Here is an 18,437-nt window from a genome sequence, read left to right as displayed (position 1 = left end):
TAATTTAAAAGCTACTTCAGTTTTTACCATTCTTCACTGTATGTAGTTGTTAGAAATCTTGCTAATCCAAATACTCATTTTTATCACATAGTGATATATATATATATATCACTATATAGATTCTAAATAGATTTATCTTGTTTCTAGCGATCCAAATTATCCACCAGTTCTCATAACCAATAGCTGGTTATCAAAACCATTTAAACATTCTGGCATTAGTTATATGCACAAAGACACAGTGCATACTCATATGAATAATGGGCCATCTTTTTGTAGGAGAGTGTACAGTGTGTACATATATATGGGTACTTGTGTCGATGGAGGAATTCTGGAGACATCCTCTGTACTCTCTGTTTTAGCACTTGAGACAGAGTCTTCCACTGAAGCCATTTATTTCTTTCAGGTCTGTAAGTGACTGGAATCCAACTGAGTCATGGGTTACAGGCACAGGTATCTACATCCAGGGGAGGAGATGAGGGAGGATAGAAGGGGTTGCCAGTTTGCTGCTGAAATCCACCTGTTTCTACTGCTCTACTGTAGTTGTTTGAAGGATAATGGCCCTCACAGGCACAGGCACTATTAGGAGGTATGGACTTGTTGGAAGAAATGTCTCACTGTGGAGACAGGCTTTGAGGTCTCTTAAATGCTCAAGTCACACTTGGTGAGACAGACCACTTTCTGTTGCCTTGAGTCAAGATGTAAGAATTCTTAGCTCCTCCAGCACCATGTCTGCCTTAATGATACCATGATGATAAAGGATTAAACCTCTAAAACTGTAAGCAAGTCACCACAATTAAATGTTTTCCTGTATAAGAGTCACCATGTCATGGTGTCTCTTCACAGCAATAGAAGCCCAAAGATAAGCACCTTCAGTCAGCCAGTTTCCTAGCTGTGCAATGAGCCATCTTAAAGAAATCATTTTCTTCCATTTACATTTAATCACTGTTAATAGTCAAGAGTAGCTTGGTTCTTGACAGTGACTTTGACTCTTTTTCTCCCATAGGATTCCATTAGTCTTAGGGATTCCATTTCTCTAATAATATGTGAATGGACTAAGAATAGATATATTTTGTGTTCTTTTTAGGGAAAACTGAAAAAGACATTGTAGTTTAATTTATATGATGGAATAGAGAACCTAATTATTTATCTGGTATTTGATAAATATTTACATTTTTTAGCTTCTGAACATTGTTTCATTGTGGTATTGTACACATGCATTTATTCCTTAATGGTTAGTAAATATCAAAAACGTTCTATCCAGAGGTACATATTCTTATAAACTCTACTTATTGCTTTTAAGATTGAGTATGAATTTCCCTGCAATTTAATAAATAACATGTTAATTATTTTTTTCTTGAAATCAGGAAAGGATGACACTGAGATTGTAAAAAATTTTTTCAGCAGGAGATATTCAGGAATATTTTGAATATGAGAAGTATTTCTATCATTACAGCCACATTAATGACCAAGATTCTGTTCTCCTTTTGATCTATACCTTGATCTATATTCCTTATTCCCCTCTAAATATGTGCTTAATTATATTTAAAAATAATACTGTTTCTGTATACTATTGTGTGTTTTGTTGTCATTATTGATGCTCTTTCAGCATTCAGGATTCCATAGCTGTATAACTAATATACCTGAAGATTAATTTATATCTAATATACCTGAAGAATACCTGAAGATTAATTCAATACTACATACCCCTCCAAGTGATCCTTTGGGTACTTGTCACCATTGCTAACTTTGGTTTACAATGAAAGGGTGGATCTGAGCAAAGTGGAGAAATCTGCTAGTGTTCTACAACTTAAGCAGTGATTGACTTGAACTGGGCCACAAACCCTACTATCTTCCCGAGAGGCCCAGCATTCGGCCTTTCAGGGATACCAAGCAACTTAAAACCAATATAATATAAATGAAGTAAATTCTGGGTTACACTATACACTGAAAAATACATTACTTTCAGGTCCTGGTTTTCCAAGTTCAAGTTCTTGTTGTACTATAAAGTTGGCAATTAAATACACTTATAATGCAGATAGCAAGATTATTTCAACCTAAATAACCTTGGGTGTGAAAGTGATCAGATAAAATATTATAACACACCAATGAAATAGCGAATAATATTTAAGTGAATAATGTAGACTTAAACCCTATTTTAGGGACATGAATTTTATTTATTCATAGAAGAAATTCTATATTCTGAAATGTTATCATTGTTTACTTGGAGATGGTAGGGTATTATGTGACTGGTGCTTTCTTATTTTTTCAGTCAATGATTTTCTATATGACTTAAACTTTATTCATTGTGCATCTATTCATAGGAAACATTTTCCCCTTCCTCTCAATGTTTTAATTCTCTGGCTAGATAGAATTCACTTTATGTGATCAATCCAGCAGTCCTCATAATTACAATGCAGTATGTCCTAACTTATGTGTCAGCTCCACATTTTGACTCTATAAACACAGTGGTATTTTGTGTTTCCTGTGTTATGAGTCTTTGGATAGTGTCTTAGTGTTTCTGCTGCTGTGAAAAGATACCATGGCCAGAGCAACTCTTATAAGTAAAATATTTAATTGAGGTGGCTGCTTACAATTTCAGAGGTTTAGTGCATTGTCTTCATGGTGGGGAGCATGGCAACCTGCAAACAGATGTGGTGCTGGCTACATCTTGGCAGAAGGCAACAGGAAGTAAACTCGGTGTTACACTGAGCATTGGAGACCTCAAAACGTAACTTCACAGTGACAAACTTCCTCCAACAAGGTGATACCAACTCCCAACCAAGTCACCCCTCCCTTTGGAGGCCATTTTCCTTCAGACCACCTCAGATGCTTTTATATCTTTTGAAATTTCTGGACATTTCACATATCTTAGGAACTGAATGACTTACCTTTCAGAGTTGTAATTTATAACCAGGAAGGCACTTCTTCCTTTGTATCATATAACTTAGAATTTGTCCTAAGATGAAACAGACTAGGTGCTTTTTAAGCCCTGATTGAAACATGAAGGCCTGCTTGTTGAGGTTTCTGTCCTGTCCAGTACCCTACAGCTGGCAAGCCACAAAGAAAATCACACAGAGATCTTCGTAAGTTATAAAACTGATTAGCCCATTAGCTCAGGCTACTTATTAGCTCTTGTAGCTTATATTAACCCATTGTTCTTATCTATGCTAGCCACATGGCTCAGTACCTTTCTCAGCTGGGCAGGTTACATCTTGCTTCTCGGTGGTCTGCACAGGACTGGGAGGAATGGGCTTTCTCATTCCTAGAATTCTCCTTTTCTCATTGCCCTGCCTCTACTTCCTGTCTGGTTGACCCACCTTTACTTTCTGCCTGGCCAATTAGCATTTATTTAAAACATAATTGACAGAGTACAGACAATTCTCCCATACCACCTGTTGACAAAATCTACATATTGTATGAGTAAAGCAATTTTAAATATTTTAAATGTTTTTCTATGTATTTGATAATTTCATGCATATACAAAAAGATCATATCTGCCTTATTTCCTCCTCAAGCCCTTCCCATGTTCTCCACAACATCTTTACAAAAATATTTTCTCACTGTCTTTGCTTGTATTAAAGTGAATTATTGGATACATATGATAAATAACTTAATATACTATAAGCTGTCATGATTGGCATGACTAGATAAGATTTTATGAAGTGGTTATGTCATTGCCCCACTTATACAATAGCCATAAGCGTTACAGATAAATATAGATTGCTGCATGAGTCATAATCTCTGCCGTTCTTTATACAGCTGAGAACTAGACAGTTCTAAACAAACCTAAAAAGATTATTTAGATACACAGTGTCACTCAAATCGTAGAAGCTTCATCTACACATTAGAAATGTTACGAAAGGCTTCAGAATTTTGTAAGAAAAAATAGATTATATATAGTCAGAAAAGTTTTTTGTTTGTGTTTGTGAATTTGAAAACAAGCTTATTATTTTTTATTGTTTTCTCAAGATTGCTAAACATAAACCTTATCCATAGGTGTTAATAATATTTCAAGTTATTTCAGTCACAAATTTTCCCCTCTAAGTTTCAGAACTCTTCATGGTGAATCTTTGTCCTTGAAATTATTTGTATATTTGTTGAGATTATTTCTTCTGAGGTTCAAATTTGAACTCAAGTGGCATATGATTTAATCAAATGAGATATTTTGCAGAAATATTTATGAACTTTCTGAAATGTTAGAGTGTGTAATTCTGTACAATGGTCTTCTAATTGCCAGTCTAATTGAGAAGAATCCTTTAGGAATATTTACACAGAAGGAAGAACTTTCTGCCGTGAATTTATTGCATTCAATAATGGATCAACAACTAAAGGAATGAATATTCCCTCATGAAATTTAGTAATTGGCATTTGTATACATTCTCTGTGCATTTATGCTTTAATTTTTAGTCAACTATGGAAGGTAAATAATATGGCAGAGGTATCCCCTCATTATTGTATGCATTATATGAGAAGTTGAATATTAATATATTCAAAAGCTAGAATAAACAAGCCCCTGAGGGTGGTAATCAGCACAAATCAGCCACAAAATTTCTTTTTTTTTCTTTTTTGAAATTTACTTGTCAGATTGTGGTTTCTATAATTTTTAACAATACTTATTAGTTGCCTTCTTGACTGTTTTACTTTCTAACTATGTTTTCTTTTGCAAACTAATTTGGATATCTTTAAGAATCTCTGTATTGCAGATGGTTGTAGATCATGCATTTGAACATAGCACAAATGTGAATCACTCAGAGCAATTGTAGTGTTTAAACTGTGGTAGTTTTCACATGATAATGCATCCAAAAGAAAGTCCATGATCTCAGAATGTATTCCTCATGTTGAATCACGTGAGATTCTTCTACAGAAAGCAGAATACTGCAAAACAGGCAGTCTCTGAAGTGTGCTTTTCTATGTGAGACTGGAACATCTTTCTGAATTTGAGGAAGCAGAATGCCTGTTTTAAATTGGTCTGTGAATGGACACATTTTAGGGAACTATGAACTTCCCTTCTGGGAGCTGACATAGCCATGGACTTGCAGCTGGATAAAACATGTTTTCCAGTCTCATAAAGCCAGTGGTAAAGGAACTCAACTACCTGGTAAGGTTGGAAGTAAATGCCTAGTCTAGAGCTAAATGTAGCCTTATGGAAGGGCAGATGACCCACCACCCCTGCCTGAGTCAGAAATGATAGGGTAATAGTTACATACTGATGCAAACTGTAAAGTTTGTGATATTTTGTTGCAAATTTACAGGTTTATAATAGGACTGTGAAAAGCTTGGATAAAATCTAGACTATTCATTGGTGAGTAACTGGCACAAATACTGTTGGACCTGGATTTTGAACTGTAAGCATGAGCTATTAGAAATTTGTATTGCATATGATTGTGAAGAAATGCTGCACACAGGAAAGAAAGTATGACTGAAGGCAAGTAACTTCACATCTAGTACCCTGACACATAAAGAAATTATTATTGAAGTGCATGTTGTGTTTAAAGAGCCTAAAAAAAAGCCACTCCGGAATGCTTGTAGAGTCTTGCTTAACTTAAGTATAAAAATAGACAATGACTCTTACATTAGTTAGGGGTTCTATTCCTGCGAAGAGAAACCATGCCCATAGCAACTCTTTTAAAGGAAAACATTTAATTAATTACAGTTTCAGAGGTTTGGTCCATTATGGTAATGGTGCGACATGATGGCACACAGGCAGAGCTGGTGCTGGAGAAGGAGCTGAGAGTCCTACATCTTGATCTGAAGGCAACAGGATGTGAACTGAGACACTGGGCATGACATGAGCATATGTGAGAACTCAAGTCAAACTCCACAGTGACACACTTCCTCAAACAAGGCCACACCTATTCCAAAAAGCCACACCTTTTAATAGTGCCCCTCTCTGTCATCTTATGGGAGCCAGTTACATTCATTTGAACTACCACAACACTATAGCAATACTCCTGAAGCCAACAGTATACTTGTGGCATTACTTTCTTGAATATTTTACCTGTTTGGCATCCTTCTTTTTGTGAGAAATCTAATTTCATTTTTCGTGTTTTATGATATGGCCTGGTCATCCCTTTCTTAGAACTCAGAATACACACACCCTCTCATCTTTTGAATAATAAACATTTCTCATACCATATTTGAATTGTTTTTTTTTTGTTGTTGTTGTTGTTGTTTAGCTTTTGGTCACTTTTATGGCCCAATATGCTTGCTTAATTAAAACTATATTCTTTTATTTAAAATATTTCACATTAAAGTAGAATTTTGACAGAATAACTGATTCTTCAACAAACAAAGAAGAAACTATGATGTTTTATTCTATTATCAATTATTTCATATTTTTTGGCTCTAGGTTTTATTATAATTGTGTAGAGTACTTTTATAGTTTAATGATTCATAAGTATAAAGATTAAAATAAATGAAGTGATTATTTAACAGCATGTTAAATAAGTGCAGTACAGTAAAATTTACATAATTACATATTGGTGTGTCTGCTTTAAGGGTTTTTAAATTCTCACTTAAGATTGTTTGGTCATTATATTGTAATGTAAGTGTCTGAGGATTTATGGCAATGTAAAGTACACTTTAGCCAATGAAATGACATTCATTCTCATATTCAAAGCCCTTAAGTATGTGTTTATACTTTTTACACTTAAATGACTGTTACATTTATTTTTCTCTTACATTTATTGGTGCTTTGCTAGCATATTTGTCTGTAAACCTCATGTGTGTGTGTGCAGTTCTTGTTGAGGCCAGAAGAAGGCATCGCATGCCCTGGAATTGCAATTAATGCCCTGGTTGTTGGTCATAATGTGGGTGCTGGAATGAATCTTGGTTCTCAAGAAATGCAATCAGTGCTCTTAAAGAATGGACCATCACTGAAGTACCACTTAGTTACATTTTAAACTCTAGTATTTAATCCTTTTGAGAATAGTACATGTGTGATGGGGTGATATTCAATGCTGGATTGAAAAGTAAATTAAATGTGCCAATTTTTCTAAAGTAACATTGCTTTAATATTATTAATTTTTTTTTTTTGGTTTTTTTTTTTTTGAGACAGGGTTTCTCTGTAGATTTGGAGCCTGTCCTGGAACTAGCTCTGTAGACCAGGCTGGTCTCGAACTCACAGAGATCTGCCTGCCTCTGCCTCCCAAGTGCTGGGATTAAAGGCGTGCGCCACCACCGCCCGGCTTCTTTAATATTAATAACTGAAGTTGTAATTATATTCTAAAAACCACGCTTGAAATGGTTTGTTTTTTTTCTCTGTGAGTGGTAGAGCTTTTACTACATTTCTTCTTTATTGATGCTAATTAAGACTTTCTCTTTTTCTTTCCCATTCTAAAAAAATAATTTTAATTATTTGTATAACCTCCTTAAAAAACAAAATACAAGACTAGAAATCGCTCTGTATGCAGGGAACAGATTTCACATATAATCAAATAGTAAGCTGTCTAATGCATACCTTATCTTTAAATAGTTTAAATTAATTTTAGTATGCCTTTTTACTCTTGATATTTTTTAAAGATTGTTAATAGCATTAGTATGGGAATAAAAAATAAAATATGCTTGACCTCATTTGGCTTTTTTGATGTGTAGTCATTTAAAAGGTTTGTAAGACGTTTAATTACCAAATGGTATGATCATTATTCATCTCTTCAGTTGATATAGTGTCAACTGAATTGCCTCCCTGGAGTGCACTGTGCTTCACAGATCAATAGATTAACCAAGAGCTTGAAGGAAAGCTTTAAGCATTCCTCGAAAAGGGGAAAAAACACCCTCTTGGAAATGGCTCATGTAGACATTATATCTGTTTTGTAAGTATTTTATTTACTTCTATGAGTGAATCTTCTCATAATAGCTGTTTTAAAGTATCACATCTTCCATGCTTAAATTAAATTACAGCATTAATCAGATTTCTTTTATTCAAATGGATTGTAGAACTCAGTAACATCAGAATGCAGAGGTAGATCTCAATTAATTTTTGTTTTTGAGACTTATCTTGAATTACTTTTTTTCTGAAGCACTGCTCTCGAAGTCCTATATAAATTCCATAAAATAATCCTCATAAAAATATTGTTTTATGCCCTATACAGCTCTTAATGATTTATGAGGAAATTGTTACAGGAAGAAATTTAAAAATGGATTGAATTCTCATGAGTGCTAACCAAATCTCATTGAAATGCAATTAATAATTTAAAAAAATTAAAATTTATTGTGTTTGCTATCTGAGAGAACTTCTACTCACTTTACACATATTAACTCATCTAATGTCTAGCCAACATTCTGACATGTGACCAAGGCCCTTCTGATTTTCAGAATTTAGTTTTGTAACTTCCTCAGTTCACATAGCAACTAAAAGAACCTACACTGAACCATGTCATTGTACCTTAAACATGTAGACATACTGGTCTTTAAGATAGAGAAGTGGTAAGAATAGCTGCACTTAAGTTAATGTTTGTCTACATAAATAAGTTTAAACAAGATCTCACTTTTAGCTGTACCCTTAATTCACTGATATTTGAAAAATGTAATTTACATATTAAAGTAATAAGACGTACAAAGTTCTATTAGATCATTGAAAGAACGCCAGCTCAGAGTTTTATGTTACCCCTCTTACAGTTGTCTGCCAATTGCTGTTTCATGCTGTAGAGATTCTGTTGCAGCAAACTCTAGGATCAAAAATAACTGTGTTAGTTACAGCAGAGCAAGAATTCGAACTTCAGCACAGTTGACTTTATTTCCTATGTCCCTGTGTGTTTCAGGTATTATGTGATGTAGACCACGTGGTTGGTGTGTATGCAGAGTTTGTGTTTCTTATAGCAGCTCACAAATTTAAGACTAAGAAAGCCTATCATCATTAAAGAAAATGATAAGCAAGATTTTCTTTTGTTCTAGATATGCCGTGCCCTAACTTACCTACATCAATTACAGTACTAAGAAATGTATCAGGTAAAAATTTAATAGTCTAGATTATGGTGCACTTACAAGAACAAGAGTCTCACAGATAGGACTTTTCTAATTCCTAACTCTGCTTTCTGATAGGTCTTATTCTTTCTAAGAGATATTACTGGAAGCTTAGTTATTTATTAATTTTTTTTGTTGTTTTGTTTTTCGAGACAGGGTTTCTCTGTGGTTTTGGAGCCTGTCCTGGAACTAGCTCTTGTAGACCAGGCTGGTCTCGAACTCACAGAGATCCACCTGCCTCTGCCTCCTGAGTGCTGGGATTAAAGGCGTGCGCCACCACCGCCCAGCAAGCTTAGTTATTTATGATGAGATACTTTTTGTTTAGTTTTATGGTTACAGTTTTATAGTATAAAAGAATTTAGTTAGGCTAAATTCAAGTGTCCCATGGTCAAATTCTTTCCTGGAGGCACTAATGGAGAATCTGTTTCTCAGCTTCTACACTTCGGAGTCTGTTCACTTTCTGTGGCTTGGGAGTATCTTCAGTGTTTAACAATAGAAATGTCTCATTTATCACATCATGTATTAATGTGAAATTGACCTTTTACACCCATCCTTTGCAATTAAGAATGTATGCGACCAGTCTGGTTTATCCATGATAAGTTCTCCATTTTACAGTTAGATGATTTATAACCTAATTAAATATATAACTTTAATTTTCCATTTCAGTGTAATGAAATGTCCCCATAGTTAAGAGATCATTGTCTTCGGGAGGACATGATGATGCTTATTTATATGCTTTTTAATTACTGGTGAACTTTTTCATTAAACTACTTTGTTGGTCATTATGATTAATCGGGATCATAGGGATCTTACCAGTGTTCACATCTTCAAAAATGACTGATAATCCCTCCCAGAGCAACTCTCAAATATCAGTAATGCCACAATAAGGGATGGGCCTAGGGATATGTTATGCATTCCATGCTGGAATTTTGTTGGATTTGAGCTTTGCAAATCTTATACAGGTAACTCCAGTTGAAGTGAGTTCGTGAGTATGATAGGCACATCATATTGAGAAGTCGGTGTTGCATAATTTCTAATTGCTCTAAATAATGAAACCCAAAGTCAGATAGGGGTTAATGCTGAAAGATCAGAGAAGCAGAGCATCCAGCCACTAGTTCTTAGCTCTACTGAATCCTCAGACCAAAAAGGCAAGCCTGTCCCTATGAATCTTAAGACTGAATGCTGTCTCTACAAAACCTCAGACTGGAATGCCTTGAGCTCCTGTCTCCTCCTGCCTTCTTTCCCTCACTCTGTTCAGTCATATCCCTTCCTGTCTCCACCTCCCTAGGGCTAGGATTAAAGGCATGTGACTCCCAAGTACTGGGAGTAAAGATGTGTGAGCCACCACCACCTGACACTGATTCTCTTTTAGACTGATTCAATCTCCTGTAGCCCAAGGTGGCCTTGAACTCACAGAGATCTGTCTGACTCTGCCTTCTGAATAGTGAGATTAAAGATGTGTGCCACTACTGCCTGGCCTCTGTGGGTAACTAGTGGTTAGCTCTGCACCCTGCTCTTCAGGCAAACTTTATTTTTTAGATCATGAACAAACTGTCATCACAAGACAGCATTTAACCAAGCTCTTTCCCATCCTCTTTTTCCTTACATTCTTTCTGCTTCTACTTCATATGATTTCCTGAGTCTTTGTGATGAGGGGTGTGATTAATATAAATGTCTAGTTTAAGGCTGAGCATTCGGTTTCTTTTTCTTAGCTCTTTGAGTTATGCATCTTTCTTTTAACTACTATCACCTGGAAAAAGTTAAACACGATTGAGAAAAGTTGAGTCAATGGATATAAATACACATATTAAGAAGGAACTTTGTGAAAATGACCATTTAACAAAACAATGCTCATGATTTCTACCGTAGAGCCTGTCTAAGCTAGAATTTTCCTCAGGAGGGGAGCATCAAACCTGAAAGTCCCTGCTTTGCAGCAGGCTTCACACCTCAGCAGAAAATGATCAGCTCTCGCATAGCAGTCATGTGCTAAGCTATCAGTGTGAATACCATCCAGGGAAGGTCAATATTGTAGTGTGCAGGATCTCACACTGGTTAAGACCACTGACTGTTTTGCTTTTCCCAAGCAGTCTTTTCTTAACACCTTTTGGCACTATTAAACTGACCATCAAGGAGGAAGTTTTCTGCAAGGCTTCAGACTGGTTTCTCTATATTCTTCAGCCAAAGTTTTGGTATCTTAAGCAATGAACTTTTCTTAGGGTTTTTATTGCTGTGAAGAGATACCATGACTACGAGAACTCTTAGAAAACGTTTAACAGGAGCTAGCTTACAGTTCAGATTGTAGTCCGTTATTGTCATGGCATGAAGCGTGGTGACTTGCAGGTAGACTAGGTGCTGTAGAAGGAGTTGAGAGTTCTATATTTTGGCATCAGGAAGTGAGTCACACTAGACCCTGCTGTAAACAGAGGTTGTACATCTATTTCCCAGATAATCACATAGAAACTATATTAATTACAGCACTGTTTGGCTGATGGTTCAGACATATTTTTAGCTCGTTCTTACATCTTAAATTAACCCATCTCTATTAAGCTTTGTATTGCTACAAGGTCATGACTTATGGGTAAGGTTCTGATGTCTTTCTCCTTTGGCAGCTACATGACATCTACCTGACTCTGCCTTCTTTCTCCCTGAATTCAATTTAATTTTCCAACTTATCTATATTTTGCCCCACCATAAGCCAAAGCAGCTTCTTTTTTAACCAATGATGTATTTACAGGATGCAGAGGAGAATCCCACATTATCTAGCTTGACATTCTGAGACCTCAATGCCTTCTCCCCCCAGTAACCCATTTCTTCCAGGAAAAGAAAAAAAACAAAAAAAAAAACAAAAAAAAACCTTACTTGAACAAGGTCACACCTTGTAATTGTAATAGTACCACTTCCTTTGAGCCTATGGGGCCATTTCAAGGGGTCTTAGCATGTTGTTATTGAGAGTAACCGTGACAATGACAAAGCCCATGTTATTCTGGAGACCTTTAGGGCTTTTTTGATTTCTAACTCATAGGAAAATATTCAAGTGCTTGTTCTGCAGTTTTTATGTAACACACTATATTCTTTGGAAACATCATAATTTACTTATGCAGGGTAAGTAAGGATTATGTTCAAAATCCTTATTTTTTTTAAAAAAAAGTTTTATTTAAAAATATTGCAATTCACAAAACATTTCCCATGGACATTAGACAAACCCAACATCTATGCATTTTAATGAACTCAAACATTTTTAGCTTTATATTAAGTCAGCATTAAGGCTAGTAGGCCTCTGTATGTATTTCTTGCATCCTTTGTTTTGATTACTCACTGCATGACCACCTCTTTTCCGTTCCTCTGCCCCATCCCTACTCAATCTTTTCACCGAAGGATACCCCGTGCTTCATTTTACATGTATTCTATGACTCCAATTCTTACTTTTTAGATGGACTGTGAGATAGTAGGCTTCCATATGGCTTTTTTTATACCCTTACTTTGGGTAAACCCTCCACTGTACATCCTGGTTTGCCTGCTCAATTCTTTAACCCACAGTTGTCTACTTCTCTACTTTCAGGTTCGTATAATCTACCTAATCCATTCCATTAGTGTGCCTACCAAAAGTCCTTTCCTAGTTTCCTAGCTTCGACTTTTGCTCCAGGTTAAAAACAAACAATAGCCTTGAAGTAGGCATGTTCATATGACAGAAAACAAGGCATTTGTCTTTCTAGTCCTGAGGTATACCACTCACTGTTTTGCTGGAAATGATTTTCTGGGTTTTTTAAATGGGAGTCACAAAAATTTGCAATTATACTATGTATAAGGCATGTGAGGAGGAAACCATAGCCCATCTGTCTTAAAATGCTCACCCCTAAGTGACAGCATCTTCTTTGATTTGAAAGGGGGTAAGAATACAGATATGACAATACCAGTCTACTGCTGATTACAAGGGGACTTGTCAGTCTCCCCCTCTACCCATGAGTTTCCATTCCTTCCTTTCTAGAGAGATATCTTGTTCGAGTCTAGTTCCTGTTATCAAACCTGAAGGGTTTCACCACATTAATCCACTCTAGCCACAACTATTAAAATATAATTATCACTTGAAATATACAATTTAAATTTATGCTACAATTTGATCTGGCATATACTAAATAATATGTTTATGATAATTATAATTTAACAACTTATTTGTGGTTTCAAATTTCCAAAAAAAACCTCAAGTGAAAATCTTGCTCCACTAATGATTCATGAAATTAAGGGATTTCAACTTGTATTTTAATAGAAATGTGATATGCTAGGATTAATAGAACAGGGTAGAATAATATGGAACAAAATAGAATTAAAATAGTGCTAAGTCAAGCAGAACAAGAGTAAATCAGTATGAAATGCCCTCCGACCACTGTGAATAAATTTTCTGTGAAACTTCTATTTATTTTGGTCTGAATTTTCTGTAGCAAGGTCATTTATTTTTATTTTATTTATTTTTTTTTACTGTAGGATGTGGTCGAAGTAACCTGCAAAGGTATTTAGTATATTTAAGAAGACAGCGTTATCTCTTATATATTGAGTGTATTTTTATTCTAGTGAGAAATACAACTAAAAATCTGTTTCCTGAAATCTGACCCACGGCTGAGCTTTCTCTCATTGAGGAAGCTCTTATATGTGGCTCATTTCTTGCTTCTGTCAGACATCATGATAAGTGTAAGTCACTAGGACCCTGCAGTGTTAGACTGGGACAAATTTCATACAAACCCATTGGCTATAAAAGCCTTTGGCGTGCCATTATAAATTTCAATATACTTTTGAATAAAATGTTTGTGCACTTTTAATGAAGTGAAAGTTGGAAGCTAAGTTCTGTGTCTTATACAAGCTTAGCACTGATGTCTAGTAGGCATTTTACATGCACTTGCTGGATGAAAGTCAACAGGTGATCATGTGGTAAGTTTGGAAAGAAACTCTAAGAAGAATTTTAAGTCTCCCTCTTCAACAAAATACCTTGTAAGTAAGGATTTCTCTGTACTGTTGCTACTAATGCTTCAGTATTCTACTGTGACTTTAGGGATATAGAATAATGTTGCTTTTGTCTTTTATAATTGTTATATTCATTGGTGCTTGTTTAATTGCTCTCATATGCTATTATTTTTGAATGGAAAATTATTCCAAAATAATGAATCCAACATTCACAAAATCATGTTGGCATTTTGTCAGTCAGATACATATGCCTCACCTCCTAACATGAAACAAAGCCAGTACAGACCACTAATGCTGTCGTAGTGCTAGCTTTTCTCCAAACTGCAATGATTAATTATTTAAATTTCCCTCCTGAGACCTTTATAAGAAATCCCCTGGAGAATTAATAGAGAATGGAAGGAAACTGGAGTTGTTAAAGCAAGAAACAGTTAAAAATTATTTAAATCATTTAGCTAATTTAATTTTCATGAGTACCTACTCTACAGAAAAGAACCTTGAACATCATAAATTTTAAGTACCACCAAGGCCCACACAGCTAGTAAGTGATTCAGTAATATTAAACTTTCCATTATCTTGCCTCTAATTTTTCAGTATTTTTATTAGATCTCTATTATTTAACCATTGTTAATTGATGAAACCACAGAATCCAAATGAATGCCAGTGAAGAACACTTTCTTTTGTTGTTGTTCAAGTGTAGCATTACAAAAGGGGGACAAGGCTGGCATTTGTCTCTTTTAAAACTATTTATTTTTTGAAATTATCATGAATTATACAATCGATCTTGATCATATCCATCCCTTAAACTCCTATCATGAATCGCCAGTTCCATCTCCCTCTTGATAGTATGGTCTCCTTTTTAGATTCTTAATTTGGTATTATTTAGTAACCTACTGAGTCCAGTTAATGCTGCCTTTATGTACATGGAAGCTGTCCTCTGAACATGACATGGCTTTTCCTTGCACAAACAAGATCAAGCACACTAAATATTCTAACACTGAGAGGGGAGGTATTACCACTAGCTCAACAGAACATCTCAATTATAAGTTAGAAATACAAAGCCAGCAAGCTGCCCAGAAAGTAAAGATGCTTGATATCAGGATGAAGCCTGAGTTTGATCCACATGTGGTGGAAAGAAAGAACCAGTTTCTCTAAGTTGTTTTGGACCTCCACACCCATGCGCTGGCACGGGTACACTCACACATATGCATAGGCACATGGACACACACAGAGAAATGAATAGATAAAAATTTGAAGATATTTTAAATAGAGTTCCTATTGAGCACATATTGCTTTTGGAACATACACAAAAAGTATTAATTCATGTGCTTCAAAGCTGGTGCCATCTACACTAGTAGATAAGTCTGCTATATCTGCATACTCACTAAGCTGGACAATTCCTTTAAAAGGTGAACAAGAACATTCCAGTCATTATAAGCATCAACTGGAAAAATGAAGTAATATAAAACACTAGAAATTGAGGTGAAAGAGGCACAGAGGTTTGTCCTGTTCTGTGTAAGGCATTGCTTTTATGCAGTCCATAGCAGAGACGGGAAGGGAGCAAGAACTGCCTGGAGGGAGTCAAGGTCTTTCGGTGCTAGCTGTAAGTGGGCAGCTTAAGCAGATGTATCTGCTCACGTTTTTCATCTCATAAGATATGTTTGTTTGGTTCATCATTTCTCAGCTCACTGTTCTTTATTTTCAGTTATGTCACTTCTGATTTGTTGACTATATGCTTCTCACAGTCAACTATTTATTCCCTGATTATAATCGGCATTTCCATAAATGTGTGCATATTTATAATAATGACTAGAATTTGCCTTTTCACACCTCGCTTTATTCACCATTGCATAAAATCACCTTCAACGTTGCCGTATTAAAGTAGATAGGATTCATTTCCACCATTTCTATCTTCTTTGGCCATCTTTTTAATACTGGCAGCAATTGAAACTCTCTGACAAAGTTCTCAAGTGTTTATCTGGTTTTCCATCTTTCTGTTCCACTTTGCTCTTGCTTGCTTGTCTCTTCTGGCACCAAGTTCACTTCTGATCACAGGAGCCTGAGACTTCTAGTTCACTAATCCCCGCATGCCAGGTTGCAGGAAAAAGTTGTGTATCCTCAAAAGACCAGCAACAGAGGTCATTTTCTGAATCTCAAAAAGTCTGGATCTCATCCTCATCAAAAGCTGTATTCGTGGCTGCTTTTGCCATTATGGAGCCTCTGCTTTTTGTTTACCTTGATCATTCTTGTTACTCACACAAAACATGGGGTTCCTCCAAACACAAAGGCAGAGAGAGTCTTTCCAACCCCATCCTGCAGAAACACTATTGCTTTCTATTGCTAAACTGGAAACTGGGATGGACGCTGTCCTGGCAAGTAACATGAGAATGGTAAATCTATCCCTCCACCAATACCTGAGGTTTCCCACTGTGTGAAAAGTACGCATCCAGGGAAGTGTTTACTTTTTTAAATAAAAGGTTTAAAATCCAGGGTGAAGAATATGATCAAAACTACTGTTTTGATCCCAGGCATGGAAGGACTATATCTTCATCACTTGTGTGGCAGAGGGCATATGCTGCTGGCCTTCTCCCCCTGCCTACACACACAAACATTTTGAAAAAAGGGACATGACAAAGAGCATTCCATTATGCAATCATAAATGTCTAATCAGTTTTTATATAGTATTTTCATTAAAAATAGCTTCTGAAGTAGGTGGAGAATTGGCTCAGTGGTTGTGAGCACTAAACTGCTCTTATAGAGGATGTAGGTTTAGTTCTCAGTCCCCACATGGCAACTCACAATTGCTTATAGCTCTTGTTGCCAAAGATCTAACACTTGCCCTGACTCCTGCATAGATATGGTGATATAGACTCACTCATACTCATACACATATGCATAAATTTAAAAACCTTCAAAAGCCATCTGTGATACTGAAGCAGTTAAGAGCAATAGCTCAACCCAGATTTCATCCCCAGCACCAACACAGCAGCTCAGAATTGTCTAAAAGTCATGCTCTGGAAGATCTTACATCCTCTTCTGTCCTCCTCTGAGACCACACACACACACACACACACACACACACACACAATGCACATACAAGAAGGCTAAATGCCTGTACCCAAGTAACACAATTTTGACAAATATTTTAAAAAGGAAATATTGTCAGTATTACCAGCACCCTGGAGGTGGAGGCAGGAAGAGAGCCAGCCAGAGGCCAGCTTGGGTTTTCAGAATACATTGTCTCCAAAACTCCACTCTATTTACTCAGGAATTCTGTAACAAAGCAATTTTTTTTGAGCAAAATTTGCTAACTTGTTTTACTTTTCCTGCAAATGTGTAAAAGTATAGGACTGATAGAGGTCTGAGAACAGAATTACAATGTGTATGATGTTTATATAAACTGATAGAGCTATAGTGACTTGCACAAAGCAAAAATCAAATATAAGGAACATTGTTTGCAAGTTATTTGTGGTTTTGTTTCACTTTTATATTCCTCAATTTTTACTGTGCTTCCTGAATTATTTTATTAGTTAAAATAAATACCATAAGATTATCAGAATCTTTCTCTGTGTAATCTCAATTTGAAAGCTTACATTTGTACCAATTGGTGTGCTAGTCACCCAGAGACTAGTGGGAAGATCACCTCCCCCACTCCCAGCTTTGCTCAGTTTCCTCGAGTTATTTGTGTATTTGAGGCTTCACAAGCTTTTCCTGCCCAATTTGGCATGTTCCAAAAACATACACGCAAGTAACATTATGCATACTGAACAGGTTCTATTTAGGGATATCTATGTACAAATGTCTATGCCTCTTACAGCAATTAGCGAATAGTGAGAGCGGCCATGGATTTGAAGGAGAGCAGGGAGTTCCCAGGGAGGAAAGGAAAGAAAGAAATGTTCTAATTCTAATATAATCTCAAAATATTTTTTAAGTCTGTTTATAGCTAATGTTCCTGTTGTGTACAAAGATTCAGCATTAATGCACATATTTCCTATTAAGTCTATTAACCATTAGATTTGTGCCTTTCCAATTTTATAAAAATAATATCTGAAACAAAAAGAAGAATATGTAAGAAATGTACATATTTTTTATTGTCATGGGCCATACTTGAACTCATCCCTTCCTAAGTGTAGAATTGAAACTGTAAGGGATGTGATTATACTGTATTAGTTTATAATTTAAGTTTGAATGTGTGGGAGATACAGAGACAGAGACGAAGAAATAGAAATAACTACTTATTTTTATAGTTTTTATTTATTCCTTGAAATTTTCATTTAAGTACATAATGAATCTGTATTGTATTTGCCCCTTCTCATCTGTCCCACTCCAGCTGTGTCCCAGACCACCAGACCATATCCATTCTACAATTCTATGTCCTCCTTAAAATATGTTTATTAACCAAATTAGTGTTACCTATAGCAGCATCAGTGTGAGATCATCTACTAGACCATGAGCAACCTACCAGTGGACAATCACTCTTTCTCCCCCAAAAACTACATAAATGGGATTGAATCATGGGTTGCATA

General features: G+C 35.8%; 1 protein-coding gene across 1 annotated transcript in view; it reads left to right on the top strand.

Annotated features, from left to right (window-relative positions):
• The window catches only part of Foxp2 (forkhead box P2), a 343,109-nt gene that overhangs the window by 8,114 nt on the left and 316,558 nt on the right, over positions 1–18,437 (top strand). The window lies entirely within an intron of this gene.

The sequence above is a fragment of the Chionomys nivalis genome, chromosome 1, assembly GCF_950005125.1.
Source record: "Chionomys nivalis chromosome 1, mChiNiv1.1, whole genome shotgun sequence".
NCBI lineage: Eukaryota > Metazoa > Chordata > Mammalia > Rodentia > Cricetidae > Chionomys > Chionomys nivalis.
Note: the sequence above shows the minus strand (reverse complement) of the source record. Positions and strands in the feature narration are given on the sequence as shown.